The following is a 10964-nucleotide window of genomic DNA, read 5'->3' as shown; positions in this document are numbered from 1 at the left end:
AAGGTAGGGTTTAATAAAGGCCCTGAAACCACTCATCAAGGTAGGGTTTAATAAAGGCCCTGAAACCACTCATCAAGGTAGGGTTTAATAAAGGCCCTGAAACCACAAGTCAAGGTAGGGTTTAATAAAGGCCTCGAAACCACTCATCAAGGTAGGGTTTAATAAAGGCCCTGAAACCACAAGTCAAGGTAGGGTTTAATAAAGGCCTCGAAACCACTCATCAAGGTAGGGTTTAATAAAGGCCCTGAAACCACTCATCAAGGTAGGGTTTAATAAAGGCCCTGAAACAACACATCAAGGTATGGTTTAATAAAGGCCTTGAAACCACAAGTCAAGATATAGTTGGTTTCATAAAGTCAGGCTCTTCCTGACTCTATGGTTTAATAAAGGCCTTGAAACCACAAGTCAAGATATAGTTGGTTTCATAAAGTCAGGCTCTTCCTGACTCTGGACCAGTTTGCCTAAAGCAACACTAGCATCTCCAACTTCTGTCTGAATCCATCAAAGCAGCTCCAAGAGTCTGTAGTCATTTAATAAATCAAAAACCACAAATGAAATAGTGTGTGTGATTTATGCTTCTAGGCAAAAGCATGAAAGTACAAATCTCTGTCTTGAATCTTTGACTTAAAGCAACGTTCTTAACAGTTTTTCAACCAGACAACAGTACTTTCAGAACCCCTTTTCTTCAGACCCTTTTTCTTCAAAAACTATTTTAGTGAACCCTGCAATAACATCAGTTAATGTGTTATTACAACTCTGATTCTCAACACTCTCAAAACACTTATCTTACTTATCAGAATGAATGCTAAGGCTTGATCCATAAATTAAATAATGAAATAGGTAGCCACGCCTAGAAAACTAAAACAATCCATACGTTCCAATCAAAAGGCCTGATTAACATGACATCATTAACAAAGCCACATCCTGAGCCCCCCTGTGCCGACACATTCAGAAATCAAAAACTTGTTTAGTATTTAGTTTAAAAGGTGTTGACGAAGGCCACGAGAACAAGAAACACTTTTCAATTAGAAAACAGAAATCCGGGCCTCCCGGGTGGCGCAGTGGTCTAGGGCACTGCATCGCAGTGCTAACTGCGCCACCAGAGTCTCTGGGTTCGCGCCCAGGCTCTGTCGCAGCCGGCCGCGACCGGGAGGTCCGTGGGGCGACGCACAATTGGGCTAGCGTCGTCCGGGTTAGGGTGGGTTTGGCCGGTAGGGATATCCTTGTCTCATCGCGCTCCAGCGACTCCTGTGGCGGGCCGGGCGCAGTGCGCGCTAACCAAGGGGGCCAGGTGCACGGTGTTTCCTCCGACACATTGGTGCGGCTGGCTTCCGGGTTGGAGGCGCGCTGTGTTAAAGAAGCAGTGCGGCTTGGTTGGGTTGTGCTTCGGAGGACGCATGGCTTTCGACCTTCGTCTCTCCCGAGCCCGTACGGGAGTTGTAGCGATGAGACAAGATAGTAATTACTAGCGATTGGATACCACGAAAAATTGGGGAGAAAAGGGGATAAAATTTTAAAAAGAAATAAAAAAAAGAAAAAAAAAGAAAACAGAAATCCACTTTGGGTAAAAAATATTTTTTAAATGACAACTGTTTTCTAAGATGAGATACTCGTGATCATTTTAAGGAGAGAAAGAAACGACTTAGCCTACATTTGAACACGGCAGAAGCTTTGTTATTTGGCATCTTTCTAATGAAGTAACCTAGTTTTGTTGTTTGTTTGAGAACTAGGGCTTATTCACTCGCAGCCACATGAGGCTTCTGAGAGGAGAACGGCTCATACTAACGCCCGGAACGGAGCGAACGGAATGACATCACATGAGGCTTCTGAGAGCAGAACGGCTCATACTAACGCCCGGAACGGAGCGAACGGAATGACATCACATGAGGCTTCTGAGAGGAGAACGGCTCATACTAACGCCCGGAACGGAGCGAACGGAATGACATCACATGAGGCTTCTGAGAGGAGAACGGCTCATACTAACGCCCGGAACGGAGCGAACGGAATGACATCACATGAGGCTTCTGAGAGCAGAACGGCTCATACTAACGCCCGGAACGGAGCGAACGGAATGACATCACATGAGGCTTCTGAGAGGAGAACGGCTCATACTAACGCCCGGAACGGAGCGAACGGAATGACATCACATGAGGCTTCTGAGAGGAGAACGGCTCATACTAACGCCCGGAACGGAGCGAACGGAATGACATCACATGAGGCTTCTGAGAGGAGAACGGCTCATACTAACGCCCGGAACGGAGCGAACGGAATGACATCACATGAGGCTTCTGAGAGGAGAACGGCTCATACTAACGCCCGGAACGGAGCGAACGGAATGACATCACATGAGGCTTCTGAGAGGAGAACGGCTCATACTAACGCCCGGAACGGAGCGAACGGAATGACATCACATGAGGCTTCTGAGAGGAGAACGGCTCATACTAACGCCCGGAACGGAGCGAAAGGAATGACATCACATGAGGTTGCTGAGAGGAGAACGGCTCATACTAACGCCCGGAACGGAGCGAACGGAATGACATCACATGAGGCTGCTGAGAGGAGAACGGCTCATACTAACGCCCGGAACGGAGCGAACGGAATGACATCACATGAGGCTGCTGAGAGGAGAACGGCTCATACTAACACCCGGAACGGAGCGAACGGAATGACATCAAACACCTGGAAACCATGTGTATGATGGATTTCATACCGTTCCACCAATTCCGCTGCAGGCAGTACCACGAGCCCGATGTCCGCCAATTAAGGTGCCACCAACCTCCTCTTCCAATGCATTGAAGACTGTGCATCTAATTCTACTAGATGAAGAGCTGAGATGAGTAGAATATCCTGGCATTTAAACTATACTCCATTTATTTTTTTTATTCACCCACTATAAAACATTCCATTTTGGCATAATGATAATGCGGCATGCGCCTTGCGTTGTTTGCCGCTATTCGTTGTTTCCGGTAGCTCATCCCAATTGATCAGCTGTTGTCAAAGGTGAAATGAGTATGACATCCGGGCATTTAAAGTATGCTAGATTTTTCGAAAATGTTATATACTATAAAAAAAAAAAAAATCTCCCCTCATACTCAAACGGCCTACAATTTTAGGACACAAGTATGGGTATTGGGACACGACCATTGACTGTGATGGGTTTTTCTACAAAGTGAGTTTACACAAAGGTGAGACCAGGCCCAAAAAAATGGATGAATGACGTCTACTCATTCGTTAACGTTGCTTTCATGCTAAATCTAACCCCCTGCTGTCAAAGGCCCTCAGTCTTAGGGTTATGTCCCAAATGGCACCCTATTCCCTATACCCTAGTTTACTACTTTTGACCAGAGCCATGTGGGCCTTGGTCAAATGTAGTGCACTAAATGGGGATTAGGGTGCCATTTAGGGTCACAGACGGCTTCAGGAGTCCTACCACTCAACAACTTGATGGGCTGTGTGCGGTGGAATGTAGCAGTCACTCTGCATGGGCACAGCTAGCTACAAACAGCCCTTAACTGCCAGACAGAAACAGAGGGAAGCGGGAACTATACAGGGAAGAACTGGTGTTTCACAATGTGTTCCAGGGTAGGTGGGGATTTTTTTTTAGCTTCATTCGGTTGGTCACGATGACGGATCTTCGTAAAAAGACCATTACAGGTTTCCCCTCCCTGGCTTTTATTCTCAGTAAATTCCTTTGGACCACACACACGTCCTACTAAACAAGGCCGACATGACCGCAGTCTAAATGGCTTGACTGGAATAGAGAATAAACTGTACAGAGCAGATACAGGGCCTTTAGAAAGTATTCAGACCCCTTGAATTTTTCCACATTTTGTTACATTACAGCCTTATTCTAAAATTGATTAAATCGTTTTTTTCCCCCTCATCAATCTACACACAATACCCCATAATGACAAAGCGAAAACAATTGTATATTTGTATTTATTTATTTTTCTCCCCAATTTCATGATTCCAATCTTGTCTCATCACTGCAACTCCCCAACGGGTTCGGAAGAGGCGAAGGTCGAGTCATGCGTCCTCCAATGACCCGCCCGCTTAACCCAGAATCCAGCTGCACCAATGTGTCGGAAAAAACACTGTTCAACTGACTACCGAAGTCAGCCTGTAGGAGTCGCTAGAGCGCGATGAGCCAAGTAAACCCACCCGGCCAAACCCCTCCCATAACCCGGACGACACTGGGCCAATTGTGCGCCGCCCTATGGGACTCCCGGTCACGGCCAGTTGCGGGCCATGATCGAACCCCGGGCTGTAGTGACGCCGCAACACTGCGATGCAGTGCCTTAGACCGCTGTGCCACTCGGGAGGCCTCTCAAAAACATTATTCTTTTCCTTTTTCTTCCAAATGCTCTGTTCTTTGTCAGTTCCCTTGGACCACACTTACGTACACTGCTAAATCAAGGCCACCGTGGCCATAACTGCACCTAAAACTAAATTGTCTGACTGGAAGGAACATAAAAGCTTTGTCAGAAAAAACACCTTTGTTTTCGTAACCGGGAGTTTTAGGTGGAGTCGTGATAAACCGAGGTAGACCAGGCCCTACTCTTCAGTCTTCACCATGACGTTTGAAGAGATCTGTGCTTTTGACACCCTCCTGAGTCATATTGCTTGGCTGTTGCTTCTGAAGTAGTTCTGCTAATCCCACATTTCATCGACAGTGAGGAAAAGACTTAATGGTGGACAAGCCTAAAATCCTAAAGCTTGGGAGTTAACACTGGCACATCATCAGATATTGTCTGTGTCAGATGCCATTGACAATATTACCACATCTCCAAATTAAATCATTCTGTATCAGTGAAATCCTTTTTTAAATGTTTTATTGTATTGCTTAATTTTGGATTTTGGCAACAACAGAAACAATTAATAACCCCGTCTTTGCATAGTGATGTAGTAAGTGCTGGCATACCAGTGTATAAGGACAGCCTCTCAGTGAAACAAGTGAGTGCCTCTATGTCAAACCCTAACCCCTAACCCTAACCCCTAACCCTAACCCTAACCCTAACCTTAGCCCTAACCCTAACCCTAACCCTAACCCCTAACCCTAACCCCTAACCCTAACCCAAACCCTAACCCTAACCCAAACCCTAACCCTAACCCTAACCCAAACCCTAACCCTAACCCTAACCCAAACCCTAACCCTAACCCTAACCCTAACCCTAACCCTAACCCTAGTCCTCCTAACACAGGATTAAACATTAGAAAACACTTCATTGCACCTCAGCTACCAAGCAAACGACTGCACAGCTTCTGAGTGAAAGGCTTGCATATCTCAGTCAAAGTCTTTGAGTGTTGCTATTGTCAAAGATCTCGTCAGATGGTTGAGTGAGTCTCAGTCTGAGCTCAGTACTGCCAGGTCCTGCTGTGAGGATGGTCCAGGGAGGCCTGGGAGAGACAGACAGACTGTCTGAGTTTCCATGGAGTACTAATGCCTCCTGTTGACTAGACCTGAGGTAGACTTACAGGAAGCAACATATAGCCACACATCACAGTTGACTAGACCTGAGGTAGACTTACAGGAAGCAACATACCACACACATCACAGTTGACTAGACCTGAGGTAGACTTACAGGAAGCAACATACCCCACACATCACAGTTGACTAGACCTGAGGTAGACTTACAGGAAGCAACATACCCCACACATCACAGTTGACTAGACCTGAGGTAGACTTACAGGAAGCAACATACCACACACATCACAGTTGACTAGACCTGAGGTAGACTTACAGGAAGCAACGTACCCCACACATCACAGTTGACTAGACCTGAGGTAGACTTACAGGAAGCAACATACCCCACACATCACAGTTGACTAGACCTGAGGTAGACTTACAGGAAGCAACATATAGCCACACATCACAGTTGACTAGACCTGAGGTAGACTTACAGGAAGCAACATACCCCACACATCACAGTTGACTAGACCTGAGGTAGACTTACAGGAAGTAACATACCCCACACATTACAGCTGACTAGACCTGAGGTAGACTTACAGGAAGTAACATACCCCACACATCACAGTTGATTAGACCTGAGGTAGACTTACAGGAAGTAACATACCCCACACATCACAGTTGACTAGACCTGAGGTAGACTTACAGGAAGCAACATACCCCACACATCACAGTTGACTAGACCTGAGGTAGACTTACAGGAAGCAACATATAGCCACACATCACAGTTGACTAGACTTGAGGTAGACTTACAGGAAGCAACATACCCCACACATCACAGTTGACTAGACCTGAGGTAGACTTACAGGAAGTAACATACCCCACACATCACAGTTGACTAGACCTGAGGTAGACTTACAGGAAGTAACATACCCCACACATTACAGCTGACTAGACCTGAGGTAGACTTACAGGAAGTAACATACCCCACACATCACAGTTGATTAGACCTGAGGTAGACTTACAGGAAGCAACATACCCCACACATCACAGTTGACTAGACCTGAGGTAGACTTACAGGAAGCAACATACCCCACACATTACAGCTGACTAGACCTGAGGTAGACTTACAGGAAGTAACATACCCCACACATCACAGTTGACTAGACCTGAGGTAGACTTACAGGAAGTAACATACCCCACACATCACATCAACTGTTCCCCAGAATATGAGTTTCTGGTGGAGACTGGAAAAAGACAGCTGTGTTTCAGCAGTGATGACATCAACACCAACGTCCAGAGAGGTGATGGATCAGATTATAACCAAATTGTGACAGGAAGTCCTATATTTAGACACACAGCAAGGCAGCATCCCAAATGGCACCCTAGTCCCTATAAAGTACTGTTTACCAGGACTGGCACTCTATTCCCTATAAAGTACTGTTGACCAGGACTGGCACCCTAGTTCCTATAAAGTACTGTTGACCAGGACCCATAGGGCTCTGTTCAAAAGTAGTGCTCTATATAGGGAAAATGGAGTGCCGTTTGCTCCAAACCGACTGACACCACTGAGGATAGCTACAATGCTGCTCTAACAAACCGACTGACACAACTGAGGATAGCTACAATGCTGGTCTAACAAACCGACTGACACAACTGAGGATAGCTACAATGCTGGTCTAACAAACTGACTGACACAACTGAGGATAGCTACAATGCTGCTCTAACAAACCGACTGACACAACTGAGGATACCTACAATGCTGCTCTAACAAACCGACTGACACAACTGAGGATAGCTACAATGCTGCTCTAACAAACCGACTGACACAACTGAGGATAGCTACAATGCTGGTCTAACAAACCGACTGACACAACTGAGGATAGCTACAATGCTGGTCTAACAAACTGACTGACACAACTGAGGATAGCTACAATGCTGCTCTAACAAACTGACTGACACAACTGAGGATACCTACAATGCTGCTCTAACAAACCGACTGACACAACTGAGGATAGCTACAATGCTGCTCTAACAAACCGACTGACACAACTGAGGATAGCTACAATGCTGGTCTAACAAACCGACTGACACAACTGAGGATAGCTACAATGCTGCTCTAACAATCAGGGCAAAGACAACACACAGAATCCCTCTTGATCCATATCATTGGTCGTTAAAACACAGTGGCACGTTCAGCGGCCCAAAACAAGCCCTGCTGAAAAGCAGTCAAGTCATCATAGATCCAGCAGTACACGTCACATGGTACAGCATGTCATAATGGTGTCAAGTAGCTAAATTGTCCTCCTCTTGACACCAGCTGTTATGACTGGCTGGGATCTACTATGTCATGCTTACGACAGCTTTATGATACATGGTTAATGGACATAGTAGAGTAGGGCCATGTAACCACCACCCATTGACAACACAGCCACAAAGACATGTTATCTCGGCTCATTTGAATAGCTGGTTACTCTTTTATAATATTGACATTTAGCTCACCGGAACATCTGCATAAAAAACAAAGAGGGTAACATTTGTTTACAGGACTCACGGAATGAATTTGGAGCTCCCGAGTGGCGCAGCTGTCTAAGGCACTGCATCTCAGTGCTAGAGGCATCACTACAGACCCTGGTTCGATTCCAGGCTGTATCACAACCGGACATATTTGGGGGTCCCATAGGGCAGCGCACAATTGGCCCAGTGTCGTCCTGGTTAGGGCTTGGCCGGGGTAGGCCGTCATTTGTAAATAAGAATTTGTTCTTAACTGATTTGCCTAGTTAAATAAAGTTTAAATGAATCCCATGTAATAATTTGGAATATGACGGCATTGAGATGCTATATTCCACACACACACACACACACACTAACAAGAAGTCTGACCACAATATTACATGTTTCTCTAATATCCAAACACTTCTTGACAGAGAAACATTTCTCTGAAAGTGAAATCCTAAAACCAGACGACCAATAACAGTGTGAATGTGGTCCTTGTCATGCTGCAAGCCTCTCAGCTCTCCAATAGCTGAGAGATCAGTTGCATGGATTTCCCAAAACAGTCATTATGAAAACCAACCTTGCAAAGCAGTCGGTCAGTCATTGTTCCTGTGAATAATCTGTGGTACAACATTGCTCACCAACAACGTAAACCTCGTTGGTCCAGAAGTGTGAATCACACTAAATAAAGGGGTTCCATTGACCCACATGTCAACAATAAGCCCTTATAGTAATATGTCTGTCAGTACTATTTATACTGATGTAGCAGGATGGATGACGGGTGAAGAGGAGGGAAGAGGCACTTTCTCAGACCCCGGAGAGTAAATATTTTAAGAGAGCGAGACAGAGAAAGAGTCCATATACAGTATGCCAATAAAGGCCATTTGAATTGAATTGAGAGAGAGCAGAGAGCAAGAGAGGGAGAGAGGGAGGGAGAGAGAGGGAGAGGGGGAGGGAGAAAGAGGGAGAGAAGGAGAGAGAGAGAGAGGGAGAGAAGGATTTGCTTTGGCAATGTAAACATATGTTTCCTATGCCAATAAAGCCCTTCAATTGCAATTGAATTGAATTGAGAGAGAGCAGAGAGCAAGAGAAGGAGAGCGGGAGAGAGGGTGAGACGGAGAGAGAGAGAGGGAGAGAGGAAGGGAGAGAGGGAGGGAGAGAGGAAGGGAGAGAGTGAAGGAGGGAGAGAGGGTGAGACGGAGACAGAAAAAAAAGAGTACGGAAGAGAGAACAAGCGTGTCATACCCTGATTAGGGTTTCATCAAATCAAATCAAATTGTATTGGTCACATACACATATTTAGCAGATGTTATTGCGAAATGCTTGTGTTCCTACCTCCAACATTGTCTTTCTACATTATGTCTTTCTACAATTAGAGTCTCTTGGAAAGAAAATATGCTCCCCTGCCTCCTCCCCTTTAAAGATTAGAGGCCCCTGGAAAGAAAAGATGCTCCCTCCCACTTCCCCTTTAAAGATTAGATGCCTCTTGCCTCTCTCCTCCCCTTTAAAGATTAGAGGCCCCTGGAAAGAAAATATGCTCCCTCTCTCTTCCCCTTTAAAGATTAGAGGCCCCTGGAAAGAAAATATGCCCCCTCTCTCTTCCCCTTTAAAAAATAGATGCCCCTGGCCTCTCTCCTCCCCTTTAAAGATTAGAGTCCCCTGGGCTCTGTCCTCCCCTTTAAAGATTAGGAGGGGCAACTCCACAACTGGTTTCATATTGATGAAGAGCTAAAAGTACTGGAGGAAACACAAATCTATGAGGAAACGGCTCTAGCCAAGACATGTGGTTCAGTGCAGACAGCTTTTCCTCTCAGAGGGAATTCCACTCCTCCAAACCCCACTGTAATCTATGCATTCTTCATCACATGGTGTCTAATGAGGTGGACGCAATTATGAGAGAATGTCTCGAGGGGAAACAGGGGTTTGTGGTTGATCATTGAGAGGGAGGGAGCACCCTATTCCCTATGTGGCCTGGTCAAAAGCAGTGCACTATAAATGAAATAGGGTGCCATCTGGGATGCAGCCTTCTCGCCGGTCACGCCTGCAGGGATGAGCTGCTGGAACCAGGCTGGAACACACAGACACACCACTCCAACTGCCGTGTCTGACTCTGTGGTCAACAGGGTGGAGAGGAGGAGAGAGAGGGGAGAGGAGAGGAGAGGAGAGGAGAGGAGAGGAGAGGGGAGGGGAGAGGAGAGGAGAGGAGAGGAGAGGAGAGGAGAGGAGAGGAGAGGAGAGGAGAGGAGAGGAGAGGAGAGGAGAGGAGAGGAGAGGAGAGGAGAGGAGAGGAGAGGAGAGGAGAGGAGAAGAATTCCCATGGTATTGATAAGACTGTCACACCCTCTGATTCAAGCAGTGTTGATACTATACTGACTAGAACGTTGTAACATTTCCATCTGTAGGCCAAGACCTTGAACTGGCAGGTAGAACACATGTTTTATGGACCTAATGATGACCTGTAGATTGAACTGGCAGGTAGAACACATGTTTTATGGAGCATAATTTTGTCAGTTCAGTAACAACTCTCTCATTCCACTTAAGATGCTCCTACTGCCCCTATACCAGGACACACAACCTCATACTGTCAGAGACACTCCTAATGGACACTACATACTGTCAGAGACACTCCTAATGGACACTACATAAACTACATACTGTCAGAGACACACCTAATGGACACTACATAAACTACATACTGTCAGAGACACTCCTAATGGACACTACATACTGTCAGAGACACTCCTAATGGACACTACATAAACTACATACTGTCAGAGACACTCCTAATGGACACTACATAAACTACATACTGTCAGAGACACTCCTAATGGACACTACATAAACTACATACTGTCAGAGACACTCCTAATGGACACTACATACTGTCAGAGACACTCCTAATGGACACTACATAAACTACATACTGTCAGAGACACTCCTAATGGACACTACATACTGTCAGAGACACTCCTAACGGACACTACATAGACTACATACTGTCAGAGACACTCCTAATGGACACTACATAGACTACATACTGTCAGAGACACTCCTAATGGAC

This window comes from Salvelinus namaycush, chromosome 5, assembly GCF_016432855.1.
Source record: "Salvelinus namaycush isolate Seneca chromosome 5, SaNama_1.0, whole genome shotgun sequence".
In the NCBI taxonomy this organism is placed as follows: domain Eukaryota; kingdom Metazoa; phylum Chordata; class Actinopteri; order Salmoniformes; family Salmonidae; genus Salvelinus; species Salvelinus namaycush.
Note: the sequence above shows the minus strand (reverse complement) of the source record.